Source organism: Rhinoderma darwinii, chromosome 2 (genome assembly GCF_050947455.1).
Source record: "Rhinoderma darwinii isolate aRhiDar2 chromosome 2, aRhiDar2.hap1, whole genome shotgun sequence".
Classification (NCBI taxonomy): domain Eukaryota; kingdom Metazoa; phylum Chordata; class Amphibia; order Anura; family Rhinodermatidae; genus Rhinoderma; species Rhinoderma darwinii.
In genome coordinates this window covers 116352710-116372634 of record NC_134688.1, presented here as the reverse complement: position 1 = coordinate 116372634, position 19925 = coordinate 116352710, and positions in this window count along the sequence as shown.

Genomic DNA, 19925 nt, shown 5'->3' with positions numbered 1-19925 from the left:
CCATTTCTCCCATATGTAATGTCCTGTCAACCATCTTTCTTATATATAATGTCCTGTCACCCATCTCTCCCATATGTAATGTCCTGTCAACCATCTTTCTTATATGTAATGCCCTGTCACCCATCTTTCCCATATGTAATGTCCTGTCACCAGGGGTGAACCTAGCCCGTCTTCTGCCTGAGGCGAACCATAAAAAGAGCCCCCCCCCCAATCTATCCGAGTTTTTGTCATTACTAGCTTTACACAACAAACACGCAATATATACATTTTTTTAAATAGGAAAACATTTGTTGTTTATTTGCTAAAGTGCTGTTTGATGTATAGAAAAGATTAAAAGAATTCTACTTACTGTATTACTTTAGTATCATAGATCAACAATGCAGCATTATCACTGAAAATGGTTCAACACATCTTCTATGCCCCATTTTTATTACCTAATTGACTTATGATTTTTAACTGAGTTCAGTGGCCCGGCGTGGACGGCATGATGCAGAGACGTCATCGTGCCGGGCAGTTGACGTCATGAGCGTGCTCCCGATCTCTTTTAGGCCTCGGGCCTAAACCAGGCTGTGGCCTACAAGAGCAAACGGCGGAGCAGGGTTTTCTATTGTGGCAAACGTACGTTTTTTTAAATTTTATACTGCTAACTTTATTTTGGTAGGTAAAATTGTGAAAGAGGGTTGCATGGGGGAGTTTTGATTTCAATAAAAAAAAATTCTTAGGTCTGTTATTTTTAATACCTTATTATGGCCTTAGTAATGGCAGCTGTCTGATTGACAGCGTTCAATTACTAAGGCTGGGGCTTAGCATTAGCCAGTAACAAGGCTATCACTTACCCCTATTATTACCCCGATTCCCACTGCCACTAGGGATACCGGTAAGAGTCAAGTAAGATTCAGTACCTGAACATCTGAAACGACGGTTAGGCCGCAGGCTGGTATTATCAGGCTGGGAAGGGCCAAAAAACGTGGCCCTTCCCATCCTGGTGATGCTAGGCTGCAGCTGCTTTATTGTATCTGGCTAGTTATGAAAAATAGGGGGAACCCCACGTCATTTTTTAAAAAAAAATTAAAAAAAAAATTAGGTGAGATCCCCTCCATTTTTCATAACCAGCCAGATACAATAAAGCAGCAGCAGCCTAGCATCACCAGGGTGGGAAGGGCCATGGTTTTTGGCCCTTCCTAGCCTGATAGTACCAGCCTGCGGCCACCCCAGTACCCTTCACTTCAGATGGTCGGGTACTGGATCGTACCCAGCTCTTCCCGGTACTCCTGGTGGTGGTGGGTAGCGGGGTAATAATAGGGGGTTAGTGCTAGCCTTTTTTACTGGCTAACACTAAGCCCCTTCTTAGTAATGGACGCTCTCAATCAGACAGCTGCCATTACTAAGGCGGTAATGAAGTATTCAAAAAAGAGACATAAAAAAAAGTTTTATTGAAATAACAACTGTTCCACACAATCCACTTTAACCATTTTATTGAAAAAAAGCTTAAAGTGTAACTAAACGATTGACAAACTTCTGACATGTCATAGTGACATGTCAGAAGTTTGGATTGGTGGGGGTCCGAGCATGGAGACCCCCACCAATCGCTAGAACGAAGCAGCTGAAGCACTCGAGTGAACGCTCTGCCGCTTCGTGTCTGTTCGGCTTTTTCAGGAAATAAATGTATCTGTGTACGGGCTCATAGACTTGAGTCCGTACACCGATACATTTATTTCCGGAAATAGCCGAACAGACACGAAGCAGCTGAGCACTCACACGAACAATTCAGCTGCTTCGTTTTAGCGATCGGTTGGGGTCTCAGTGCTCGGTCCCCCACCAATGAAAACTTCTGACATGTCAGTATGACATGATAAAAGTTTAGTTACAGTTTAAAGGCTATGTACACCTTTAAAAACGTATTTTTTAATATATATATATATAGATATATATATATATATATATATATAGAGATAGATATATATATATATATATATATATATATATATATATATATATATATATATATATATATACATACAGTGAAGGAAATAAGTATTTGATCCCTTGCTGATTTTGTAAGTTTGCCCACTGTCAAAGACATGAAGAGTCTAGAATTTTTAGGCTAGGTTAATTTTACCAGTGAGAGATAGATTATATAAAAAAAAAAAAAAAAAAATCACATAGTCAAAATTATATATATTTATTTGCATTGTGCACAGAGAAATAAGTATTTGATCCCTTTGCCAAACAAGACTTAATACTTGGTGGCAAACCCCTTGTTGGCAAGCACAGCAGTCAGACGTTTTTTGTAGTTGATGATGAGGTTTGCACACATGTTAGATGGAATTTTGGCCCACTCCTCTTTGCAGATCATCTGTAAATCATTAAGATTTCGCAGCTGTCGCTTGGCAACTCGGATCTTCAGCTCCCTCCATAAGTTTTCGATGGCTAGGCCACTCCATGACCTTAATGTGCTTCTTTTTGAGCCACTCCTTTGTTGCCTTGGCTGTATGTTTCGGGTCATTGTTGTGCTGGAAGATCCAGCCACGAGCCATTTTTAATGTCCTGGTGGAGGGAAGGAGGTTGTCACTCAGGATTTGACGGTACATGGCTCCATCCATTCTCCCATTGATGCGGTGAAGTAGTCCTGTGCCCTTAGCAGAGAAACACCCCCAAAACATAATGTTTCCACCTCCATGCTTGACAGTGGGGACGGTGTTCTTTGGGTCATAGGCAGCATTTCTCTTCCTCCAAATACGGCGAGTTGAGTTAATGCTAAAGAGCTCAATTTTAGTCTCATCTGACCACAGCACCTTCTCCCAATCACTCTCAGAATCATCCAGATGTTCATTTGAAAACTTCAGACTGGCCTGTACATGTGCCTTCTTGAGCAGGGGGACTTGCGGGCACTGCAGGATTTTAATCCATTACGGCGTAATGTGTTACCAATGGTTTTCTTGGTGACTGTGGTCCCAGCTGCCTTGAGATCATTAACAAGTTCCCCCATGTAGTTTTCGGCTGAGCTCTCACCTTCCTCAGGATAAAGGATACCCCACGAGGTGAGATTTTGCATGGAGCCCCAGATCGATGTCGATTGACAGTCATTTTGTATGTCTTCCATTTTCTTACTATTGCACCAACAGTTGTCTCCTCTTACTTATGGTTTTGTAGCCCATTCCAGCCTTGTGCAGGTCTATGATCTTGTCCCTGACATCCTTAGAAAGCTCTTTGGCCTTGCCCATGTTGTAGAGGTTAGAGTCAGACTGATTAATTGAGTCTGTGGACAGGAGTCTTTTATACAGGTGACCATTTAAGACAGCTGTCTTTAATGCAGACACCAAGTTGATTTGGAGCGTGTAATTGGTCTGGAGGAGGCCGAACTCTTAATGGTTGGTAGGGGATCAAATACTTATTTCTCTGTGCACAATGCAAATAAATATATATAATTTTGACTATGTGATTTTCAGTTTTTTTTTAAATATAATCTATCTCTCACTGGTAAAATTAACCTAGCCTAAAAATTTTAGACTGTTCATGACTTTGACAGTGGGCAAATTTACAAAATCAGCAAGGGATCAAATACTTATTTCCTTCACTGTATATCTCAATGTGATTGCTGCAAGTTTTAATTACTTTTTATTGAAAATTATTTGTACTTTTTGAGATACAGCTGCTTTGTATCCTGTATACAGAGCAGCTGTATCTAGTGCTGAGACCTGAATCCATTAGGTCACCTATTATCCATCACATTTAAGTTATGAACTTAGATGTGATCGGTAACAGCTCGATCCTGCCCCTACTAATTTAAAAGGGGTCGGCCGACGCTGGGTGGCCGGGAGTATACCGCAAGGGGGGGTTTTGGCGTTTTACTGACAGCAGAGGGCTCTATAGCGGGGAATAATCCCCCCATAGAGCCCTCACTAGTTACTATACTGAAAGGTTAGGGGGGTCTGAGCATCCAACTGACTGCTCTAAAGGGGGGGCAGAATACTCCCCCCTATAGAGCCCTCTGCAGTAAGTCAGATGCTCAGACCGCCCCTCCCCTGCATCCCCCTATCCTTCCATTATAGTAACTTGAGGGCTCTATGTCGGTGGATTATTCCCCCTCATAGAGCCCTTGGCTGTCAGTAAAATGCCCAGACCTCCCTTGCAGTATACTCCCGGGTCCCGGTCCCCCAGCTACGGCCGACCAACACCTTTTAAATTAGTGAAGGCAGGAGCGTGAGCACTGTAATTGGCGCTCAGTTTTTAATACAGGCCACCGCTCACCTCATGCATCTCGTCACTCCTCCTCTTGAGGAGAGAGCACTCGACCGCTCCTTCTGCAGACCTGCTCCTCACTGGCGGCGGGTGCTGCATACAGCTTTAGAGAGGAGGAGTGTTCTTACAGATGGGCACCATCATGCGGCACGTCAGGTAAGTAAAATAAGGCATGCCCCCTCCCTCCGGTCCAGTCCTTCCCTGGTTCAAAATGCCACCCAGGGGCATAACTAGGAAAGACTGGGCCCCATAGCAGGCAGACAAAACTCTTGACTGGGCCCCCCCCCCCCAGATGCCACAAGCAGCCCCCCTTATAGATATTGCCCCCTGTAGAATATTCCATACAGCCCCCCTGTAGACAGTGCTATACAGCCCCGCCTATAAACAGTGTCACACCCAAGTTGTAGATAGTGACCCCCACCTCCCCCTTGTAGATATTGCCATACAGCCCCCCTGTATATATCGCCTTAGTAAATAGTGCCACATACAGACCCCTGTAGTTTGCGCCACAGCCCATCTGCCCTGCAATTTTGTTATTATAGATATATCCTATATAATTACAGCTCCAGAACCAATCTCTGACATATATACAGTAACACAACCAAGCTCATATATATATATATATATATATATATATATATATATATATATATACATATATATATATACAGTCAAACAACCAAACCAAGCTCAGTGCAAAAATACAGTACTAGAACCAAGCTCTGACATATATACAGCACCAGAACAAAGTTCATACATACACTACCGTTCAAAAGTTTGGGGTCACCCAGACAATTTTGTGTTTTCCATGAAAACTCACACTTATATTTATCAAATGAGTTGCAAAATGACTAGAAAATATAGTCAAGACATTGACAAGGTTAGAAATAATGATTTTTATTTCAAATAATAATTTTCTCCTTCAAACTTTGCTTTCGTCAGAGAATGCTCCATTTGCAGCAATTACAGCATTGCAGACCTTTGGCATTCTAGCTGTTAATTTGCTGAGGTAATCGGGAGAAATTTCACCCCATGCTTCCAGAAGCCCCTCCCACAAGTTGGATTGGCTTGATGGGCACTTCTTGTCTACCATACGGTCAAGCTGCTCCCACAACAGCTCTATGGGGTTGAGATCTGGTGACTGCGCTGGCCACTCCATTACAGATAGAATACCAGCTGCCTGCTTCTTCCCTAAATAGTTCTTGCATAATTTGGAGGTGTGCTTTGGGTCATTGTCCTGTTGTAGGATGAAATTGGCTCCAATCAAGCGCAGTCCACAGGGTATGGCATGGCATTGCAAAATGGAGTGATAGCCTTCCTTATTCAAAATCCCTTTTACCTTGTACAAATCTCCCACTTTAGGGTATGGCATGGCGTTGCAAAATGGAGTGATAGCCTTCCTTATTCAAAATCCCTTTTACCGTGTACAAATCTCCCACTTTAGGGTATGGCATGGCGTTGCAAAATGGAGTGATAGCCTTCCTTATTCAAAATCCCTTTTACCTTGTACAAATCTCCCACTTTTCCAGCACCAAAGCAACCCCAGACCATCACATTACCTCCACCATGCTTGACAGATGGCGTCAGGCACTCTTCCAGCATCTTTTCAGTTGTTCTGCGTCTCACAAATGTTCTTCTGTGTGATCCAAACAACTCAAACTTCGATTCGTCTGTCCATAACACTTTTTTCCAATCTTCCTCTATCCAATGTCTGTGTGCTTTTGCCCATATTAATCTTTTCCTTTTATTAGCCAGTCTCAGATATGGATTTTTTTTTGCCACTCTGCCCTGAAGGCCAGCATCCCTGAGTCGCCTCTTCACTGTAGACGTTGACACTGGTGTTTTGCGGGTACTATTTAATGAAGCTGCCAGTTGAGGACCTGTGAGGCGTCTATTTCTCAAACTAGAGACTCTAATGTACTTATCTTGTTGCTCAGTTGTGCAGCGGGGCCTCCCACTTCTCTTTCTACTCTGGTTAGAGCCTGTTTGTGCTGTCCTCTGAAGGGAGTAGTACACACAGTTGTAGGAAATCTTCAGTTTCTTGGCAATTTCTCGCATGGAATAGCCTTCATTTCTAAGAACAAGAATAGACTGTCGAGTTTCACATGAAAGCTCTCTTTTTGTAGCAATTTTGAGAGTTTAATCGAACCCACAAATGTAATGCTCCAGATTCTCAACTAGCTCAAAGGAAGGTCAATTTTATAGCTCCTCTAAACAGCAAAACTGTTTACATAATTGCACAAGGGTTTTCAAGTGTTTTCTAATCATCCATTAGCCTTCTAACACAGTTAGCAAACACAATGTACAATTAGAACTCTGGAGTGATGGTTGCTGGAAATGGGCCTCTATACACCTATGTAGATATTGCATTAAAAACCAGACGTTTGCAGCTAGAATAGTCATTTAGCACATTAATAATGTATAGAGTGTATTTCTGATTAATTTAATGTTATCTTCATTGAAAAAAAATGTGCTTTTCTTGCAAAAATAAGGAAATTTCTAAGTGACCCTAAACTTTTGAACGGTAGTGTATATATACAGCACTAGATTCAAGCTCATACATAAATACAACACCAGAACCAAGCTCAGTACATATATATACAGCACTAGAACAAACCTCAGTACATATATAAAACACCAGAACAAACCTCAGTACATATATAAAACACCAGAACCAAGCTCAGTACATATATAAAACACCAGAACCAAGCTCAGTAAATAGATGCAGCACTAGAGCAAAGCTCATACATATATACAGCACCAGAACAAAGCTCAGTACATATATGCAGCACCAGAACAAATGCTGCAAAATTTAGTGCAACCCCTGCCATATAGGTTTGTACGGTGTAAAACTACAGCTCCCAGCATGGACCGAACAATGGTAAAGATATGCTGGGAGATGCTGTTTCACAAAAAAAAAATCATACCACCCATCATCTCGCTGCAGATCATACAGTGACTACAGTGCTGATTAGAGGCAGAATAAACATTTACATTAAGTGACTCACTGGTGACGTATCATATTCTAGTTCTTTTCTTTCTCCTCCGGTCCAGACCTCTATGATGACTTCTCCCGGCCATGACCCATTTCTGCAATTTTCTGCTCAGATGTCTTCAGCTTCTCACTTTTAAAACATTTCTGCACCTATAAACGAAGTTAAAATTATCAAAACCTCTAAATATAATAGCGCCATACACTGTGTCGCTGATTATAATAGTACCATACACTGTGTCTGTAGATAGTACCTCACATATAGCTCCCCCTGTATATAGTGTCCCACATATAGCTCCCCCTGTATATAGTGCCCCAAATCCCCACATATAGCTCCCACTGTATAGTGCCCCACATCCCCATATATAGACCCCCCTGTAGATAGTGCCCCACATCTCCACATATAGACCCCCCTGTATATAGTGGCCCACATCCACAGATATATACCCTCCTGTGCATAGTGCACCACATCGCCATATAGACCCCCCCTGTATATAGTGACCCAGATCCCCATATAGACCCCTGTAAGGAATCGGGTGGGGAGACGACAGGTGAGCCGTAATCTACCCGCAACTCAGTCCCTGCCTACTTGCACGGCCCGTCCTAAGTGACGGCATACAACTGGGCGACGGTCCCTATGCTCAGTACGTGCAAGACAGACAACACAAGACAAGGGCACACAGAAGCAAAGGGGAAGTAGGGGCAGTTGCCTACGGAAAACCGTGAGCAACAGGCAGTGGTGAACGAGCCGAGTCAAACCAGGAGAGTATGTAGTAGCAAAACGAAGCAGGAGAATAGTCAGGCATGCCAGGATCAAAAAGGTTACAGCGGTCAATCAGTTAAATAGCAGGAATAGCAGAGCCAGGAAACCAGAGAATCACAGGCAAGGAACATGCTGCAAGTGAGGGTATAAATAGACTAAGGGTGGGAGCTAGAACCGTCAGGCCAGGCTGTGATAGGTTCTCCCTCTCCTCAGCCTGCAAGCCTGAATGGTAACAGATCGCGTCATTCTAGTAGACCTTGGAGCTGATGAAGGCTGATTAACCCCGGGTGTCGACACAGAACTTGTCAGGTAAACCCTTTACACCCCCTGTATATAGTGGCCCACAAATAGACCCGACCCACCCCAGTATACAGTGGCCCACATCCCCACATATAGATGACCCCCCCCCTCTAGATAGAGCCCCCACTGTAGATAATGCCATTCACAGTTTTAGTAGAGAAAAAAAAATAATTTTACATACTCACATGATCCAGTCCGGTGGCAATGCAGATCTTCTCTCTTCTGAGCAAGTCTGCTGGAGCTGAACGACACGTCGTTCAAAGGTGCTGATTGGCGGTGCAGAATGACTTGCCCCGTCAATCAGAGCCTTTCAAGCATGGAAGCGGCGCAATGAAGTAATCGCGAAGCTAGCATTGTTGAAAGGCGCAGATTGGCGGGGCAAGTCATGGGTGGCTGTCGCTAGCACCGGGGCCCTCTACGGTGCTAGCGACGCCCCCGGGCATGAGGGGCCCCGTGTCGCCTGGCCCATAAATGTTAGAGGCTCCGCGGTGCGGGCCCCGTAGTAGCGCTGCTACAGTAGTAGCAGCTATAACGGCTGCTAGCGGCACCACCGGGCATATAGGTGGTCGTGTCGGCTAGCGGCATGGGCCCACTCCAGCCCACGGCCCACGTTGCGGCCGCTACCGCGGTAGTTACGCCACTGCCGCCCCCCATTTTCGGCTAGGTGGCGCCGCCTGAGGCTATCGTCTCACCTCGCCTCATGGCAGGTGCGGCACTGAATATAAGGTAGAGTAAGGGTATATAGAAAAGTAAAAAATAGGAGCAGCACTGTGGTTCCACGCCTGATAAGGCCGGTGCTATGCTTCCAAACAAGGGGTGACCTCCCTGCATATATCAATAATGCATATCAAATAATAATGTGGTAGTTACAGCAGAGGAAGCGTGATCTCGTTGTAACCTGTCATTTACAGCGAGATCTCGCGAGATCACGCTTCCTCTGCTGTAACTACCACAGACAGAGTAACGAAGTGCAGAGATTGTGAATAGACATTCCGTGGAATGTCTATTTACTGTCTAAACACTTCAGTATTGTTAATGTGTCAGTATAAGACAGCACATAAGGATCTAGCAGGATCCCTATGCGCTGAGTAAATGAATGGAGAGGAGTGCAGGACGCTGATTGGTCAGCGTCATACACTCCTCTGTACAACGCCCATTTGGTCTAAAGTAAAAATACACCCAGTTGGGCATTAAGCAACTCATTAGCATAAATCTAAAATCGCTAATAAAGTGGTGAAAATAGATCGTTTTATTAAATAAAAAGCATTACTTTCACCTACATTATAGCGCCCATCTCCTTATATAGGAGATAGGCCACTTATAATGTGGTGACAGAGCCTCTTTAACTATACTGGACATGTGGTACAGCAATGCCGTATGAGTGTGAATAATGCACTTAGATCATTCTGTTTATGTTTATTTACCTAAGGTTTTTTCCTTAATTCAATTGCCTTTGGCCCCTTCTAGATCCATAATGAGGTCGGTGGCGTCTGGATTGGCTGTAGCAATGGTACGAATATTCAATATATAAGAAAATAATAAAAAAATATGACAAAGAAAAAATAAATATAGTGAAAGAGGCTTATTTCGACCCTTGGATAGTATCCACTATAAATCCTCTTGGGGATGATATATCAGCGTGAGGGTATTGTGGTGACTTAACACAAATTACTCTCTTATGGATAATGAGAGATTTGGCCTGTGCAGAGATGTCGATTGCCATTGATGATGCACCTGAGATGAATTTGCCATATGACGTTGTTCGCATTTTATAATGCGGACGGACGGTTTTCCCTCTTTTTTGGATACATTTATGGATCTTACAATTCCTTTTGAGATATCTATTTAGAAATCCATTCTATACATTAAAGAAAGTTTGCAATCTAGATATATATTTACCTTTCCGGGATTATGACATTCCCTCTTTTTAAGATGGTGCCATTGTATCAAGTAAGGGATGACGTTCATACACTGTTAGCTGAATCTCGCGAGACACTTTTGGGCCTTGCTGTTCCATGTTGCCTTGGTGATAACCGATCAGATCAGATGATCATTTTTGATCCAATCGGTGCACTACCTGCGGGCATGCGCAGTACGGTGTCTTGAACGCCGACTTGGATGCTGATAGAAGACAAAGTGTGTTGCATATGAATCTTATGATTATTTTTCTTCTTTATGGATCGGTAAGTGCCAGCTGATCTTGTTTTTAATTAACTGCACTGTCCTTGTTTAATTAATGATAAACACTGATTTTTATATGTTATCCATGCTGCGCGGTTTGTATGTATATTTGCATCATGTTATAACTCATGTCTACAATATGAGATTTGTTTCACTGGTCACTTTATATTTATAATGTTCGTGTATTTTAACATTTTTCTATTTTTTATGTGTTGATTTGTGACACTGATTGTCTGGGCTTTGCCCCCTATTTATACACGTGTATGTTTAAACACACTTGACTTGAAAAAGCCTTCATGGACAGGGTGGAACGTTGTAGAGGATGTTGGATGAATAAACCAAGTGGTTTTTTTTTAGTGCTGCTTCGATCTATTTCTTTATTGATGGGTAGAGTACGGGCATGTTAATGAATTTGGATCCCTGATACATGTTCGATATTGTCTTAAAGCTGTGAATACACATTATAATTGACCAGCAAGAGTCCCTTCACTGTGCCATATATTAAAGCATCTGTTCTTCTGTCCATTACTACCCATGAGATTACCAGGAAGAGTTCTCTACAAACCAATACGAAGCAGATTTAGAGGCTTCTGAGAAAATGGAAGGCCGGCAGCTGGTAAAATTGTCAGAGCAGCAGTCTTTGGAACTTGACATCAGCTATAAGGAGCCCATCGACCATAGGAATCCACAGAAATGTGTTCAAGAATAACTAGGTCTGGTTTCTTCCTGGGGGGGGCAGTTAAAGGCTATGTTCACACAGAGTATTTTGGGGGAGGAATATCTGCCTCAAAATTCCGTTTGGAACTTTGAGGCAGATATTCCTCTCCCTGCACGCCGATTTTCGCGGCAATTATCGCGCCGTTTTTCGCCCGCGGCCATTGAGCACCGTGGGCATAAAACAGCGAGAAATACGCTTTCTCCTGCCTCCCATTGAAGTCAATGGGAGGTCAGAGGCGGAAGCGCCCGAAGATAGGGCATGTCGCTTCTTTTTCCCGCGAGGCAGTTTTACTGCTCGCGGGAAAAAGACGCCGACGCCTCCCATTGAAATCAATGGGAGGCGTTCTCGGGCCGTTTCTGCCGAGTTTTGCGACGCGGTTTCCGCGTCAAAAAACTCGGCAAAATACCCCGTGTGAACATAGCCAAAGATGGTTTTCCTGACCATACAGTAAAGGTGAACATCAGTTTGTTATTGATCTTTGCTCAATATTAGACTCAGTCCACGATTTGACTTATTGCAACATGACAATGACACTAAACATACCAGTAGATCCACTAAGGAATGGTTGAATTTTTTATTTTTTTTAAATGGATGGTCATTAAATGGAAATCAAAGCCCAGGTCTTTAGCCTATCGAGATGCTATGTGCACATAAGAAACCCCTCAAACATCACAAAGCGCAAACAATTCTAAATGGAGAAGTCCCAGGCAATGTCAGAGACGGGTAGACAGTTCTAGGTAATGTCTGCAGGAGTTTGTTTCTGCCAAAGGTGACGATACCAGGTATTAGAACCACTTAGCACGTCCTTACTTCTGCAGCAGAAGGAAATATGTGTTTTGTTTAAAAAATTATAGCAACGTCAATTTGTGTTTTTTTGTTCAATTCCATTATATTTATCTACACTGTTTAAATCAAGTTGAAATAAAAATGTCTAAATATGTTTGAAAAAATCCTTTACCTGGAATGTGCTTACTTGTTCACATGACTGTATATCTTACATCTTGTATTAAAGAAAATTATTAATTGTTGCCTTTCTAAATTTTTGAATCTGGCTGTTTAGCTGTAACAGAATCACATTTACATCTGTGTCCAGTAAACACTTATATTATTCACCTTTACTAAAATATCTAAAATGGAAAGCAACCAAAGAGCAGATTCCATGTGTCTGTCCAGATTACAATAGAATGCAGACATGTCAGCCGGGGGAGTCAGTGAATCACAATGATCTTCTCCCGACAGCCATAATTGAGTTTCCCTTCAGCTCCTGTTCCCCAGTTATGTCATAGACAGCACTCCATCATTATGGTCATGGAGAAGATTGTATTGTTCGTGATCTTATTGAATCCAGTAAAATGTTTGAGTAAGACTTCAGAGGAACAGCACATTACCTTCTGGGTGACTCATTGCTGGGCTTCTTCATCACTAAATTAGTCTGCAAGATGAGAAATAAAGAAAACAATGTGCACACCAATATAGCAATACACAGGCTCCCGATTACAGGACTCTTTCATCCTTTGTTCCATTTATTGTATGTCTAATTTGTATTGTCTCATCTACACATCTGTAGAAGAGTCAATTGGTGCAGGACGGAACATGCTCATCTTGGTCAGGTCCATGGTCAACGCATATATTGAAACGGATGGCTAGAAGTGTCTCTAAACGTCTAGAAATGTCTCCTGATTAGCAAAGATTCAGATCGTAGTGGTAATGATCATATATATAAGGAGAACTAGGAGTAGACAATTAGGATATGTTCACATGCTTACTAAAAAACGTCTGAAAATACGGAGCTGTTTTCAAGGGAAAACAGCTCCTGATTTTCAGTCGTTTTTTAGGCAACTCGCGTTTTTCACAGCCGTTTTTGGAGCTGTTTTTCTATAGTGTCAATGAAAAATGGCTCCAAAAACATCTCAAGAAGTGATATGCACTTCTTTTTACGCGCCGTTTTTTCATAACGGCTGCGTAAAAAACGCCCCGTCTGAACAGAACGCCGTTTTTGCTATTGAAATCAATGGGCAGATGTTTGGAGGCCTTCTGTTTCCGATTTTTCGGCCATTTACGGCCCGAAAAACGGCCAAAAATAAGCCGTGTGAACATAACCCTTATTGATACTGGTACTAATGATTTGTTGGTCATTTCTTCAATAAGGAGCAGCTCTACACTGCACATATTCAGGATATCTTCTGTGGCACCAGTGATTGATGGTTCTGGTCTTTACTGCATAGTCAATGGAGGCTGCGCACACGGACTTGAATGTAAAACATCGGAAGCCTGAGGAAAAGAAATCAAATCAACCAGTAGCAAAGAGACGTCCAAGATACCGTATGCTGGACTTAAACTTTAGTTGGAATCTTTAAAAAAGTGATGACAAAATTAGCATAGCGCAACGACTGACAGTACTGCCTAGAACTAAGTGACCCTGAGAATAAGGTTTCCCAACAATTATTGATTGAGTTCGAATAGTGGAATGTGAAATTCCCAGATATATTTTAGATAAAAGCATTTCTCTATCCATTATTAATTGAATTAACCAATATAGAGGATAAGAAGACTGAGACAGCAACAATCCCAATAAAGACGTCAACTGGATCATGTATCTCAAGAACGACGTGTATTTTGGATTTTGAATAGATTTGCCCGAGGATCCTACTGCATACGGTTATACATTGAACTCAATAATAACTTAATATGCAAAAAATGTCCTAGCGCCATCTTAGCAGCCAGCATGTCATCTTTTAAATCTATCTCTATGTGGGGAATTTAAAAAAAAATATGAAGCTCCAACCACTATAAAGATATACTAAGAAATGTATTAGAATAGAACTTTGTACTAAAATGACATTAAGATAAAAAGTGGAGATTGTCTTTAAAAAGAGGACCTGTCACCTCCCCTGACATGTCTAGTTTAGTAAGGCCCCATGCACACGACCGTAGATTTCGTCCGTAATTGCGAACCATAATTATAGTCCGCAATTACGAACCCATTCATTTCTATTGACCCCGGACACCTTCCTGTATATTTGCAGGAAGGTGTCCGGCCCGTAGAAAGCCTTTTTACGGACTGTGCTCCCATACTTTATAATGGGAGCACGGTCTGCAAATGCGGCTGACTGTTCACAGCCGCCCGTGCCCGTAATTACAGACCGTGATTACGGGCACGGTCGTGTGCAGGGGGCCTAAATGCTTACATTTCCCATAAAATAACAATTCTAGAACATATTTTCTTAGAACTCTGCACTGTACCATTCCTTTTATTCCTACTAGAAATGTCTTGAATAAAGTGACAACTAGACGTTACCATTCGACCTTGTCAAAGGGGCGTGTCCCTACACAGTCAATCTTAGCATTGATTGGACATTGTCAGTCAGTGTACGGACACACCCCCAACTGGTAACACCCAGCTGCCAATTTATTTATACATTTCTAAGAGGAATACCAGAGGGACAGCACAACGTAGAGATCTAAGAAAAAAAGTTCCACAATTGATTCAATGATCATATAATTTAGTCAAGATTTGTTCGATTGCACCTGATCAGTGGAAATGTTACAAGCTCTATTGCAGTGCATGGAAAATGACCAAATTTACACACACATAGAAGGACAGGTTACCAGATCAAAAACCTCCGCCGTATCTCATTGATGGGATAAAAATATAATGGGGTGCAGTGTAACTCACAAGAACCCAACCTGGTCAATACAACTTGGGGGTGCGTCGGATGCCGGAGCTTCCGTCAAAAACAGATTTGACGTATTTTAATTTAAGTATTGATGTAAAGAATTTTATTGTTGGCTTTTATATTCCCAAGAAAACATTTGCATTACAATGGGAAGATGGGGAACAATTAATTTCACCATAAGTTAATCATTATTAGTTCTTTAGATTTTTTTGCAGATTCAAGATATGGATATGAAAGTAGATGGGGGGGGGGGGAGCACATACATATAAGCAACACAGATGTGGGGATGGTGGGAACAAGGTGAAGTAAAAAACAGAAATACAAAACAATTTTAACAACGGGTATATGTCTGACTCCGCCCTCATCCACTCCTGTGTATCTATTGTCAAGAGCAAATTCTGATCATGTTATATGTTATGAAGTGTGAGCACTCCCGTAACCTGTAGTCATAGGAATCTGGTAATATGTTTAGACAGGCATTCTGCTAGCATGTTTGCAAGTATTTTACCATTCCCGTTTAGTAGAGAAATAAGGTTAAGATGAGATGGGAAGGTCTCCCCGCTGAATCTGGCAGTATTTCAACATGCAGTGTTGTGAATTTACAGTCATACAACCTATCGATCCAACGTCTGACATCTGTTTTAAATCTCAGGTCTATGAGCAGCTTTAGAAGGAATTTTCATCCACGGACACTTTAAAACCAATCCTAGATAGGTGAAGAGCATATTGGTAAACATCCCCATATTCTGTTTCCCTCCATCTCCGTTATGGGTTGGAAAGGTGCCCTTTAAAGGGTTTATCAGAGTTTGCTTTTTTTCTCCAAAAAACCCCTGAGGAAGGTAGGTTTCTCCCGGCGATACGCGTCGGGCTGGTCTGTGTTTTTTAAGTGTGCGCCCCTCTGCCTGGCTTGTATCTATTGTCTTATTTTTATGATGTTTAGGTATGTACGTTTTTGCATTGTATATCACAATTATTCATGATCTTATCCTATTTTAGGAATTACCACATGTATTGAAGTGGGATCCTTATCAGGGCCATTCATGTGTCCGGCAGGTCTGATCTAGTTTGGGGCTTGTGCGCACTTTACGGTGTATATTATTATGGATCACTGTTTGAATTTTTGTATACAACGTTTTTAACTTGGCTGCTCCTTTTTGGGGTCAATAAAAAATGTTTTGATACAATTTTGGAGGTGCATGTAAATTTTTTTGCCCTAGTTTCTCTAGTTTTAGGTTTTTTTCTAGAAACAGCACCACTCTTGTCCGTGGGCTGTATCTGGTATAGCAGCACAGAGCCATTAAAATGAGAGGGGCTGAGCTGCAATGCCAGACACAGCCCATAAACAAGGGTGGCGCAGTTTCTAGAAAAAAACAAACAAAAAAGCAGGCCATTTTCCTGATCTTGTACAACCCCTTTAACTACAAACCTTCTAACAAGCTAGTCGTAAAACTCATTGTAAAATTCTTCTGGCCTGGAGAGGTACTATCAATACAAAACTGGTTTAGATGGTTGCACTTTCTGGGAGGCAGACAAGCAGATTATTTATATTATACGGAAACTGTGATCATTGCTCAACTGGTGGGCAATAGTTTCAGGTTTATCTGCCCTTTTAACATTAACATAGTAGTTCAATTCAATTAGTTTTGAACCATTTTTGATCACTTGCTGGACCATAATCGTAGTCTCAAGTTATCCATTTTATTTGCAATGTGTGTAGGGTTTTTGCTTAAAGCGTTTGGCTTTTCTCATAGTAGTGTTACTGGACACTGGTCAGACTACATTATGCTACATACAGTGAAAACTCTCCAAAAAAAATATCACTCTTTGAGAAGATCACCCCCCATTTTATGTAACAGATTTTCAGTGTCATTATATACTATGCATACTAGCCATATTGTTTGAGATGACCATCCCACTAGCAGACCCTTATTCACTGCAATTTAGTATTTAGTCGTTTTTCTGTATATACTATTTTATGCATATATGGTATGTTTCCCTGTAGTTTAGTGCCATCTAAGGGTTAACACATGGAATAGCGCACTGGTTTAATGCTGATGTGCATTTGATTTAAAGGCTATCCTTTGAATTTTTTATGATTATTATATCAATGTTCTTGTGATCTTAAAGGGAACCTGTCACCAGCATTTCACCTATTGAAGTTTACTTATCCCTCACTGGCCGCTGCTATCAAAAGTTCATTGCCGTTATCCCCTCTCCTAAACTCCTTCTCCGACTGTAAATAACGGTCTGCAAACATTTTGCGCTTAATAATCCGGTATCCCTTTGTGCGCACACACCAGAAGAGGACAATAATGCACAAGCGCAGGATTTTGTGTGCTGGGGGAAGGCGAGGAGCTGTTAATAAAAAGTAAGGAGGCGAAGTAAACTTGGAAAGACTTGAGGAATGAAGATATGACTCTTTTCAAACGAAGATTTGACTCTTTTCAAACGAAGATATGACTCTTTTATGCTCATTAGCATATGGTGTGGGACACTAAAAAGCTGAATACTAAAGCTATAGAGCCGACTAAGAAGGCATTTTTATAGATTATATAGATATTATTTTTCACCCCCTACCACCAGGTATTGCTGGTTTAATATGTGAAATGCTGGTGACAGGTTCCCTTTAAGTAGTTTTTTAATTAACTTTTATTAACCCCGTCCCGCCGCAGCCCTTTTTTCAGATTTTCATTTTCGTTTTTTCCTCCCCACCTTCCACAAGCCATAACGTCTTTATTTTTCCGTCGATATAGTACTATGAGGTCTTGATTTTTGCGGGACGAGTTGTAGTTTTTCGTAGCACCATTTATTTTGCCATATAATGTACTAGGAAACGGGAAAAAAATAATTTTTGGGGTAGAAGATAAAAAAAAAAACAGCGATTCCTCCATGGTTTTTTTGCGCGCTGTTTTTACGGAATTCACTGTGCAATTAAAACAACATGTTCATTTTATTCTGTGGGTCAATACGATTACGGCGATACCAAATATATGTTGTTTTTTCTATATTTTACTACTTTTACAAGTAAAAACCTAAGTGTAAAAAAGCTGTAACTTTTTTATTTTTCCGTAGATTAAGTGGTATGAGGGCTTATTTTTTGCGGGATAATCTGTAGTTCTTAATAATACCAGTTTGGTGTACATGCGACGGTTTGATCACATTTGACGGTTTGATTCTGGCGGGTTTTTGTTACGGCATTCACCGTGCGGGTTAAATAATGATATATTGTAATAGTTCAGACTTTTACGGACGCGGCGATACCAATTATGTATATTTATTTATTTTTTTACTATGCTCTAGGGGGGAAATCAAAAAAGGGGAGTTTTTTTAACTTTTAATATATATATATATATTTTTTTTTAAAAAGGTGTACAAAGATGGCGGACCTGGGGGCCTAATGATTGCGTTGCGGGGGCGCGTTGAGCTGTTAGAGGGGGTCGCCCCCCCCTCTTTCTAACTATTTAAATGCTGCGGTCGCTATTGACCGCAGCATTTAACGAGTTAACCGAGCAGGATCGCGCCCGAGCGCGATGCCGCTCGTTACTCTGAAGTTTCGGCTGTAACAAACAGCCGACACCCGCATCGTATGGAGCGGGTTCACTCCGTGAGCCTGCTCCATACTTCCCCTACCCGACTTTGGCGTATCGATACGTCAAATGTCGGGAAGGGGTTAAAAACGTTTTTTTACGACACAGCTTCTATGTATCCTGTATACACAGAAGCTGTATGGTTCTCTCAGCCGATTCCGTCAGTTCAGCTGAACTTATGGCTCGGCTGAGAGCAGGTCCTGTGCGTCTCTAACACACAGGATCCACCTAATATTGATCACATCTAAGTTGATTAACTAAGGCTTCGTTCACATCTGCGCTAGGGTCCCGTTCCATCTGAGCTTTCCGTAGGAACGGGATCCTGACTGACACAAACGGAAAACAAAGGTTCCCATTTCCATCAACATTGATTTCCATGGTGATGGATCCGTCACCATCGAAATCAATGATGATAGCAACGGAAACCTTTGTTTTCCGTTTGTGTCAGTCAGGATCCCGTTCCTACGGAAAGCTCAGATGGAACGGGACCCTAGCGCAGATGTGAACGAAGCCTTAGTTAATCAACTTAGATGTGATCAATATTAGGTGGATCCTGTGTGTTAGAGACACACAGGACCTGCTCTCAGGTTGAACTATATATAGGCCTTTCAGATTTAATTTTCTGCACGGAACCAGAAAAATGGAAGATGGCTATTCTGAGCGACACAACCACTTTGAAGGTCCTATGCGCGTATCTTTCTACAGATGAAGCTGTGGTAGGTCTCACTGATGGTCAGATTGTGTGTAGAGTTTGATAGATTAGTAGTCTGTTCTCTCTCTCCATACTACAGACCACATTCACATTTATCACAACAATGTTGTACTTCAATTTAATTATACTATTGTTTTGTATACTCCTATATTTTCAACAAGAAGACGGAAAAATGCAAATACATTTGTTTAGAAATGTTGGTTTTGGTTGGAAGATATGATTTTTTTTATAGCCAATTTATATTAGAGAATTACATTATCACCAGCTCCCTAACATATGTACAAGACTAAGGCCTCATGCACACGACCGTAGCCGTGTGCACAGCCGTGATTTTCGGGTCGCCCGGCTGCGGACTGTCAGCGGACTGTCAGCCGCAGGCCGCCCGCACATGCACATGGCCGCGGCCATTGTTTTCAATGAGCCCGGACCGCAGCTCCGGACCGTAATAAGACATGGCCGTACTTTCTGCGGTCCGGGCTCCCGGGCCGTGCACGGACCGCAAAAACTACGGTCGTGTGCACGGCCCCATAGAAAAGAATGGGGCCGCAATTCTCCCGTGGATTTTCGGGGGAATTGCGGACGCAAAAACACGGTCGTGTGCATGAGGCCTAAGGCTGGGTACACACTGTGTATTTTAATTGCACTTTTAACATGCGTTTTTTTGTTTTTGTTGATTAACTCCTATTGAGGGTGACACAAAAAAAAACCCACGTCTAAAGAACGCAACAAAAAATGCAGTGTGAACCCAGCCCA